We start from the raw sequence: 10000 nt of genomic DNA on the forward strand, positions 1-10000 counted from the left end.
TTTTTTTTTTCTTCTTTTTTTTTCACAGACACTGTAATGTTAAATAACTGGTATTTGATTGGGTTCTGGTTATGTTCGTTGCTCCATAAAGCTTGTGTATAAAAAGATTCAGGCGTGTTTAGAAGTTTAACTGTAAAACCTCTGATGCAGGAGATCTTTGTTTCTGATGACTCTTCCATGGAGGTCATGTGTACTTCTGGCTAGTAGACAAACGTATCACCGCTGTGGTGTTTGTCGGATCTTCCTCAAGGTCTTCTGGAGTCAAGCAAGGCTTTTGTTTTGGCTTTCTGGCAATCCTACTTAGAAAGTTTCCATGGTCTTCCAGACCACATGCTGACCTCCACCGTTTCTGTTAACTGCCAATTACTTTACAGACTGAGGACACAGCTAGCTGAAAACACTCTGCTGTCTCCTTATGGCCTTCTCCTGGTCCTTGGACATCCGCTGCTGTAATCTTCAGAGTGCTGGAGAGCTGCTCAGAGGAGTTCAGAGCTGTTGAGTTTTTTATGAACAAGCCATATCCCTAACAAGTTAACTAAGGGTGCTAAACATTAAACAAGAGCTAAAACCTGTTAGGAGCAGCACGGAGGCTTAGTGGATGCCTTGCACCTCCAGGGTCTGGGTTCAATTCCCATCCAGGTTCAATTCCTGTCTCTGTGTGCATGGTCTTTGCATGTTCTCCCTGTGCTTGGTTGGTTTCCTTCAGGGACTCGTTTTCTCCCACAGTCCAAAGACCTGCAGATTGGCGTTCCCAAATTCCCTGTAGTATCTAAACGTGTGTGTGTGTGTGTGTGTGTGTGTGTGTGTGCCCTAAGATGGATTGGCACCTCATCCAGAGTGTACCTCGACTGGGATAGGCTCCAGGCCCCTGCAAACCCATACACAGGTTAAATCAGCATAGACGGTGAGCAAGTAAAATCTAAAAATAAAAGTTCACTAATGTATGAAGACCAGTGTGTGTATTGTACTGAAAAGCAGCACGTGTTATTGATTAATGCTTCAAATAATCACAACGGTGTTTAGGTTAGGTGTCTAACATGCAATGGATTTAGTTTCCCTATGTTTCCTCCTGTCAGAATCCCACCTCTCACATCTCCAGGCACTTCACATGACTCATTTCCCTGAGCTCATGAGAGCAGGAGACGTTACGGATCCTCAGTGAGGAGAGACTGTAGAGGATGTGAGTGCAGACTGACACATGGCAGCATACTCCTCACGTGTGTTCCTCACAGTGTCATGTACGATAGAACAAACTGAGACGCTGAAATTCTGTTTCAGTAACGAGTCAATGACAGCAGACTGGACCAAGGGACAAGGTGTAGAGGTTTGGATCACAAAAAAAAAAAAAAAAACACTTTTTGGATCATGAGAAACTTTAGCATCATCAGACTCATCCTCTAGCGGTCTCGTCCTCAGGTCAGGGTTTAAAGACAAAGCGTTATTAGAGCACAAGGACGAAGTGTATAAGGTCTGTTAGTGCATTAACACAAAGCGACCGCGCGTCTTCTGAGTGTTGTAGCGCCATCCCTCTACTTCTGTTTCTTTTGTAAATACTGAAGCTTTTAACAAGGGATTTTTTATACTAAGAGGGATATTATATTATGTTATATTATGTTATATTATATTATGTTATATTATGTTATGTTATATTATATTATATTATATTATATTATATTATATTATATTATATTATATTATGTTATATTATATTATGTTATGTTATGTTATGTTATGTTATGTTATATTATATTATGTTATATTATGTTATGTTATATTATATTATATTATATTATGTTATATTATATTATATTATATTATATTATATTATATTATATTATATTATGTTAAATTATATTATGTTATGTTATGTTATGTTATATTATGTTATGTTATGTTATGTTATGTTATATTATATTATATTATATTATGTTATGTTATGTTATGTTATATTATATTATATTATATTATATTATATTATGTTATGTTATGTTATGTTATGTTATATTATATTATATTATGTTATGTTATATTATATTATATTATATTATATTATGTTATATTATATTATATTATATTATATTATATTATATTATATTATATTATGTTATGTTATATTACGTTATATTATGTTATGTTATATTATATTATATTATGTTATGTTATGTTATGTTATGTTATGTTATATTATATTATATTATATTATGTTATGTTATATTATATTATATTATATTATGTTATATTATATTATATTATATTATATTATATTATATTATATTATATTATATTATGTTATGTTATATTACGTTATATTATGTTATGTTATATTATATTATATTATGTTATGTTATGTTATGTTATGTTATGTTATATTATGTTATGTTATGTTATGTTATATTATATTATATTATGTTATGTTATGTTATATTATATTATATTATATTATATTATATTATATTATATTATATTATATTATATTATATTATATTATATTATGTTATGTTATATTACGTTATATTATGTTATGTTATATTATATTATATTATGTTATGTTATGTTATGTTATGTTATATTATATTATGTTATGTTATGTTATGTTATGTTATATTATATTATGTTATGTTATATTATATTATATTATATTATATTATATTATATTATATTATATTATATTATGTTAAATTATATTATATTATATTATATTATATTATGTTAAATTATATTATATTATATTATATTATATTATATTATATTATGTTATGTTATGTTATGTTATATTATATTATATTATGTTATGTTATATTATGTTATGTTATGTTATATTAATCTAAATGACAAAAATAGTTAAAAATGAATTAAACACTAATGTAATTATTTGTACTAGGATATAAAATGATCTGAATGACCCTTTTGAGATTATTTTTGTAAATTTATTTATTTCTCTAAACTACTTTGTATGTTTTGATCAGTAGTGTGTGTGCTTGTTTGTATAATTGTGTAGAATGATCGGCCGTGAGTATGGTTCATTCACTGCAAGCTTTTTTTTTGCAAAGTGACTACATTTTCACACAAAAAATAAAATGTTTAATTTTGAACTTGCGGAACGTCAGACAGTGCCTCTCGATGCCTCACATTATTAATATTAAATACATATTAAATAGTGTGTGTGTGTATGTGGTGTGTGTGTGTGTGTGTGTGTGTGTGTGTGTGTATGTGGTGTGTGTGTGTGTGTGTGTGTGTGTGTGTATGTGGTGTGTGTGTGTGTGTGTGTGTATGTGGTGTGTGTGTGTGTATGGTGTGTGTGTGTGTGTATGTGGTGTGTGTGTGTGTGTGTGTGTGTGTGTATGTGGTGTGTGTGTGTGTGTGTGTATGTGGTGTGTGTGTGTGTGTGTGTGTGTGTGTGTGTGTATGTGGTGTGTGTGTGTGTGTGTGTGTGTGTGTGTATGGTGTGTGTGTGTGTGTATGGTGTGTGTGTGTGTGTGTGTGTGAGAGAGAGAGAGATTCCATGAAGTCGGTGTCAGTACTCTCAGTAAACACACATCAGAGTGTGTATAATATAATATGTATTAAATAGTCTGGATTAAACCCTGACTGACTGACTGTTAGTTTATTTTAATAACTGGCACAAAATGACAGAAATAATAAACTTATATAACGATATAAACTGTTCTATTGCTGCGTGAGTGTAGATGGCCTTCAGCGCTGTCCATGGTGTTACATGACGTAATGAGCTGCTCAGAGCGACATCTAGAGGAGCGTTCCTGCATTACACAAACTTCTCTCTCTCTCTCTCTCTCACTCTCTCTCTCGCTCTGTCTCTTTCTTGTGTGTGAGGAAAGAGAAGCATTAGTTCCTGTTGTAAAGAGTGATCCTCCATAAAGAGTGATAAAGTTCAAAGCCTGTATTTGAACGCTTCTCACACACCACATAAACAGGCTTGGGTGTGACGTGTTCTGTATGATGGGATCTGCGTGGTGTTTGTGGTTCAGGTGTGTGTGTGTGTGTGTGTGTGTCTTTCCTTTAGCACGTTCTCTTCAGCTCGGCGAGGTTAGGAGGATAAATTTAACTGACTCGCGGTTTGACGATCCTCCATAAATAAAGTCGGGAGCGCGGCTCAGGAGTTCTCGCGGTTGTGTGTTTGTATCGTCTAGGCGTCTGTCATCTCTTCTCCCCGGATTCAGGTTCTCGGTTGATGAGATTAAATGAAATGTCGTGCAACATCGCTTCATTCATGTGTCTTTCAGGAGTGTGTAAAGCTCCAGAAGTCCCAGTGAACAGAGCGGCAGCCGTGTAACACGACGTCCCCATCACTCTGAGATCATACACACAACCCGTCTTCCTCTAAACAACAACAGCCAGGGTACTGACAGAGACTTCTGTGTGTCTGACCAGGGTGTATTTCTGAGCTCTGATTTGTGAGTTTGGTGTAAGGTGACGGGCTGGAGATGACTGACGAGATATTCAGCTCATCCTGCAGCTCTTCTCATGCGACTGCTGGTTTCTCTCTGGCTCTCCTTATCACCAGTTGGAGAGCATGCTGTAAGATCCTGTGAGGTTCAGCTGTTCAGTGATGAGGAGCTGCAGATCCATCAACTTTCTCCAGTGTGTCGTGTGACAGACGGTCTGTGCTGCAGATCTGTAGATATATTGTGGAGCAGCGTACGTGGCTGTTTAATGTTAAATCTAATAATTATCTGATCTGATCTTTAATGTAATCAGTGATATTATTATTATTATTATTATTATTATTATTTGAGGTTGAAGCCCACGTCCATGTCTGTGTGTCTCTCTGTACAGCAGAACTCTCTGTCTAACTTATTAATACAAAGAAATCCCATTCTGTAAGGTTGAGTATCTTACGCCTTGTTTACACTAAGTTGTCCTTCTTTGGTGCTCAGACAAATACACTCCCTGTTCGGTAATCGGAGAGTGAATCACAGATGAGAAATGGAAAAAGTAGATCAAAGGATAAAGATGAAGTTTTGTCTTAAAACCACTCCAGTGTGTTAAAATTCACTTATACCACTTCAGCGCTGTTATTTCAGCCAAAGTGAAAATATGAACTAATCCCAGTCAAAATATTCACTTTATCTTTTCTAATTAATATCTATTGGTGCAGGTGTTTGTTTACATTGAGACAGTAGCGCATTAGTAGATTATTTTGCAGTAGATTATTAAATCCCACACATAACTGTTCATAACATCACTTTTACTCCACATTTAGATTCACTGATGGTGCAGATTAAACTTCAGACGGAGATCTAAGGACTGCAGGAGATTCAGTAACGTCTAGACGGACAGTTTTGTGTGATTCTGCCACAGACAGACAGACAGACAGACAGACAGACAGACAGACAGACAGACATGTTTCTGACTGGTTTCTGGTCCTTCGGTGTATGAAATGTAAAGATATTATTAAAAACCTTCCTTTCACATTGCTTTGCAGAAGTCTTCCTACCCCTTGAACTTTTCCACAACAACCACAAATGAACATTTTATTGCAATTTTAAGTTCAGCCTTCATTTGTCACACATACATTACTGTATAGTCAAACTCTTAATTCTTTGCATATGCCAGCTTCCCGTTAGTAGGCAGGGGTCAGAGCGCAGAGTCAGCCAATTTACGACAGGGTTAAGGGCCTCGCTCAGGGGCCCAACAGCAGCAACCTAGCGGAGCTGGGGCTCAAACCGTCGATCTTCCGATCTGTAACTCAGGGCCTTCACACATGGAGCCACCACTGCCCCCTTCAGCCTTTCATGTGATAGGCCAACACCAAGTGGTATAATTGTTGAGTGCATTTCTATTCACCCCCCTGAGTCAGTACTGTGTAGATCCATCTTTCTCTGTCATTAAAGCTGCAGGTCTTTGTGATGTGTCTTTACCAGCTTTTACCAGCTCAAATTTTTGCTGGTTCTTCTTGGCTCAGGCTCAGTCAGATTGGATGGAGAGTGTCTGTGATCAGCAATTTTCAAGTCTCGTTACAGAATGTCAGTTGGATTTAGGTCTGGATTTTGACTAAACCATTTTAACACATGAACATGCTTTGATCTAAACCATTCCATTGTATCTTTGAGTGTGTGTTTGGGGTCATTGTCCTGCTGGAAGGTGAAGATCCTCCCCAGTCTCAAGTCTTTTGCAAACTCTAATAAGTTTTCTTCCAAAAAGTTTGATTTTGGTCTCATCTGAGTGGAACACCCACATGGCTCGTCATAAACTGCAAATAGGACTTCTTATAGCTTTCTTTTAACAATGGCTTTCTTCTTGCCACTCTTCCATAAAGGCCAGATTTGTGGAGGTCAGGACTAATAGTTGTCCTGTGGACAAATTCTCCCACCTGAGCTGTGGATCTCTGCAGCTCCTCCAGAGTTCCCATGGGTCTCTTGGCTGAGCCTGTCAGTTTAGGTACAGGGCCATGTCTTGGTAGGTTTGCAGTTGTGCCGTATTTTTTCCATTTTTGGATGATGGATTAAACAACACACAGTGAGATGTTCAAAGCCTGGGATATTCTATTTTATAACTTAACCCTGCTGTAAACATCTCCACACCTTTCTCTCTGACTTGTCTGCTGTGTTCCTTAGGCTTCATGAAGCTGTTTGTTCACCAATGTTCTCTAACAAACATCTGATGGCTTCACAGAACAGCTGTATTTATACTGAGATTAAATTATACTCAGGTGGATTTTATTTACTGATGAGGTGACTTTAAGAGAGGGGCCCACCCTTTCCTAAGAGAAGGAAAGGGTGGGCTCCTCCTCCTCCTCCTCCTCCTCCTCATCATCATCAGATATGGTGGAGGCAGAGTGAGAGCATGGGCATGTACCAGTGGAACTGTCTGACTGGTGTTAACGGAGGCTGTGATGGCTGAGAGAAGCAGCAGGATGGAATTAGATTAAATCCAATCTGGTGGAACACAGAAGGCAATGTAAAGCCAATGTGTTCTGGCTCTCCCTTTCCTTCTGGCTCCTCCCTTTTAGTTATGATGTCATAGTTAGTCCTGCCGGAGTCTCTGCTTGCACTCTACACTAAATATACATTTACATTATACATTGTGTGACTGTGACCAGACCTAACTGTTATCTCTCCTCTTCTGCTCTCTCTCCTGTTCTCTCTAACCACCCCCCCACCCCCACCTCTCTCTCTCTCTCTACACATGTCGTTCCTGAGTTCCTGCCCCGTGTGTGTCTTTGGGATGCGTCTGGTGTCTGGGGATGATTTCACTTTACCATAAAGATGGTCCTGTCCCCGGCTGGTGGAGACAGCTGTCTCTCTGAGGACTTGTGACTACAGTCACTCGATAGTTCAGGACTGGAGTTTCCTACAGTCTACCTGAGCCTCCAATAACTAACTGGACTCCATATGAACTTCTCCACATCTCCTGTTCTACTGAACTTCCAGCCTCCTAACACACAGTATGAGTGCAGATCAATCCCTGCTATCTGTTTTCACCCAGATGAGGATGGGTTCCCTGTTGAGTCTGGTTCCTCTCAAGGTTTCTTCCTATTACCATCTCAGGGAGTTTTTCCCTCAGCACCGTCACCCTCGACTCGTTAATCAGGGACGATCTGATCATTCTAATTCACACACACACACACACACACACACACACACACACACACACACACACTGTATGTGGTTTTTCTATGTGTGTGTGTGTGTGTGTGTGTGCTGAGGGTGTGGGGGGTTCAGTAGTGTTGTGATTAAAACTGATTAAATGATGGTAATGTAAAGTCCTGAGAGTGTAGTTCTACTTTTCACCGGCAGGGGTCAGTGATGATCTGTGTTTAATTCAGGCGTCTGTCTGTGTGTGTGTGTGTGTGTAAGAGAGGGAAAGAGACAGAGAGAGTTGTGTGATGAAGGAAAAGAAAATCTTAGACTAATTCACTAAAACCCTACACACACACACACACACACACACACACACACACACACACACACGGTTGTGGGGTTTGAACCAGGGATCTTCTGAACCGTAGTCCAATGCCTTAACCACTGAGCTACCCCTCCAGACCCCTTAGCACTTCCGTTAGCTGCATTAGCTACAAAGATGGTTCCACAGAGTCAGGGGAGAAGATGAGGCTTAGTTCTGGTTTCAGAGTCAGTGAAGGTGTGTGTGTGTGGAAACGTTGTTCATACATGAATATGACTCAATCAAAGTTTAAGTAGCGTACAAGAGCTCGTAAGTTTTTTTTTATTATTATGTTTTTGGATTTTTTCCCGATTTTCTCCCCTTAGTCGTGTCCAATTCCTCCCAGCCACTGGGGGCTCCACATTAAGGCTGAAGACTATCATGTGTTTCCGTCGGACCATGCGATTTTCGCAACTGCCCGCTCACGCACTGTTAGGGGCAGAGTAACACACTCGGTGGAAAGCGCTATCCAGACTATCCTGATTGGCTGTAGAGTAACTAATGAGCCGTGATTAATGTGGGAGCACTAAGTACCTCTCATCCCTCCCCCCTGAGAGAGCTCAGCCAATCAGATCTCTCTGGACCTCCGGCTGCGAGAGGTTACAGCATCACCCGGGAATCGAACCAGCGATCTCCGGATGATAGGGCGAGAACTTTACCACTGCGCCACTCGGAGGCCCAGGAGCTCGTAAGTTATCGAATCCCGCTGGTGCAGTAGGTTTTATATCTTGGCCCCTCCTCCCAGGAGAGTGAGCCACCTTGTGGTTCTGTCCGGTATTACATGGTCTCAATCCTGTCTCTGACCGTAACAACACACAGACACCTCTACACACAAGTATACACACAACTATACACTCATCTCTACATGCACACTTCTATTTGTACACACACACACACACACACACACACATGCCCATGTCGCTACACACCTCACGTTCCTGCCGCAGCTACACACTCCCAGAGCTGTTAATATTAGCAGAGAGACACACACACACACCAGTGCAGCTGACAGACGCTGAGGATTAAGTGTGATTCAGTGTGCAGTGAGTCACTGTTCCTGCGGGAGACAAAAGAGAAAATAAAGGGATTAATAACAAACAGGAGACACACACTCATTAGTCCCTCAGGGCGCTCCTCCGATTACTGTAGTATTTCTTAAAGTGCAAAAAAATTGGCGATAAATTCGGGTGGCACAGATGGCGCGGCGCCTCCCGCAGGTGTGATGGGGCACCTACTTTTCTAACCAATGGAACCTACCCAATTCCCGTTTTTCTGATTTGGGACTGAGTGGCTGCATCACGGTCGGAAAATGAGGCGCGGCATGTCGACTCTACTACTTTAGTGCAAATCATGTTGATCAAAAAAAATCCCCCCCCCCTCGTACCCGGCCCTGATCTCAGTGCAGAAGTCACTCTGTAGACTGTAACAGGGGTGTAGAGTGGACACACACTGAATAATGCTTCGGGACCACTTCTGATAAACGGCCATCTTGCACTTAGTTTTTGAAATACACACATAAACCATGACAAGACACACGTGTAGAGCTTCGTCTCTCAAACCATCCATGAAGCGAAGCTCTCTCACCTGCATCCTCTGATTTCAGGAAAATCAAAATTCAAAATGCAGTGCTGTTTACTTTGAAGTTCAAACTTGTTATATTCTGAGTTTTGTGTGCAGGTTAGGGGTGCTGCTGGACACACACACACACACACACACACACACTGATATCACAGGTAATATACACACTCGTATCTCTGTAACCTGAGACATGACATGTGTGACACACCTGAGATGTGTGTGAGACGTATGCCTGATGTGCGAGACACACTTGAGACATGATGTTTGTGAGACAAACTTGAGACATGATATGTGTAAGACACAGCTGAAAGATGTTTGTGAGTCACATATAAGACATGACATGTAAGTCGCACCTGAGCCATTTGTGTAACACACCTGCAACATGTGTGAGACGCACTCGAGAGGTGCGTGAGACACAGCTGTGTGTCAGACATAACTAAGAGGTGAGGTGATGCACCTGAGATGTGTGAGATACAGCTGAGTCATTCCTGTGGGACACACCTAAGAAATTACATGTGAG

Source organism: Clarias gariepinus, chromosome 20 (assembly GCF_024256425.1).
Source record: "Clarias gariepinus isolate MV-2021 ecotype Netherlands chromosome 20, CGAR_prim_01v2, whole genome shotgun sequence".
NCBI lineage: Eukaryota > Metazoa > Chordata > Actinopteri > Siluriformes > Clariidae > Clarias > Clarias gariepinus.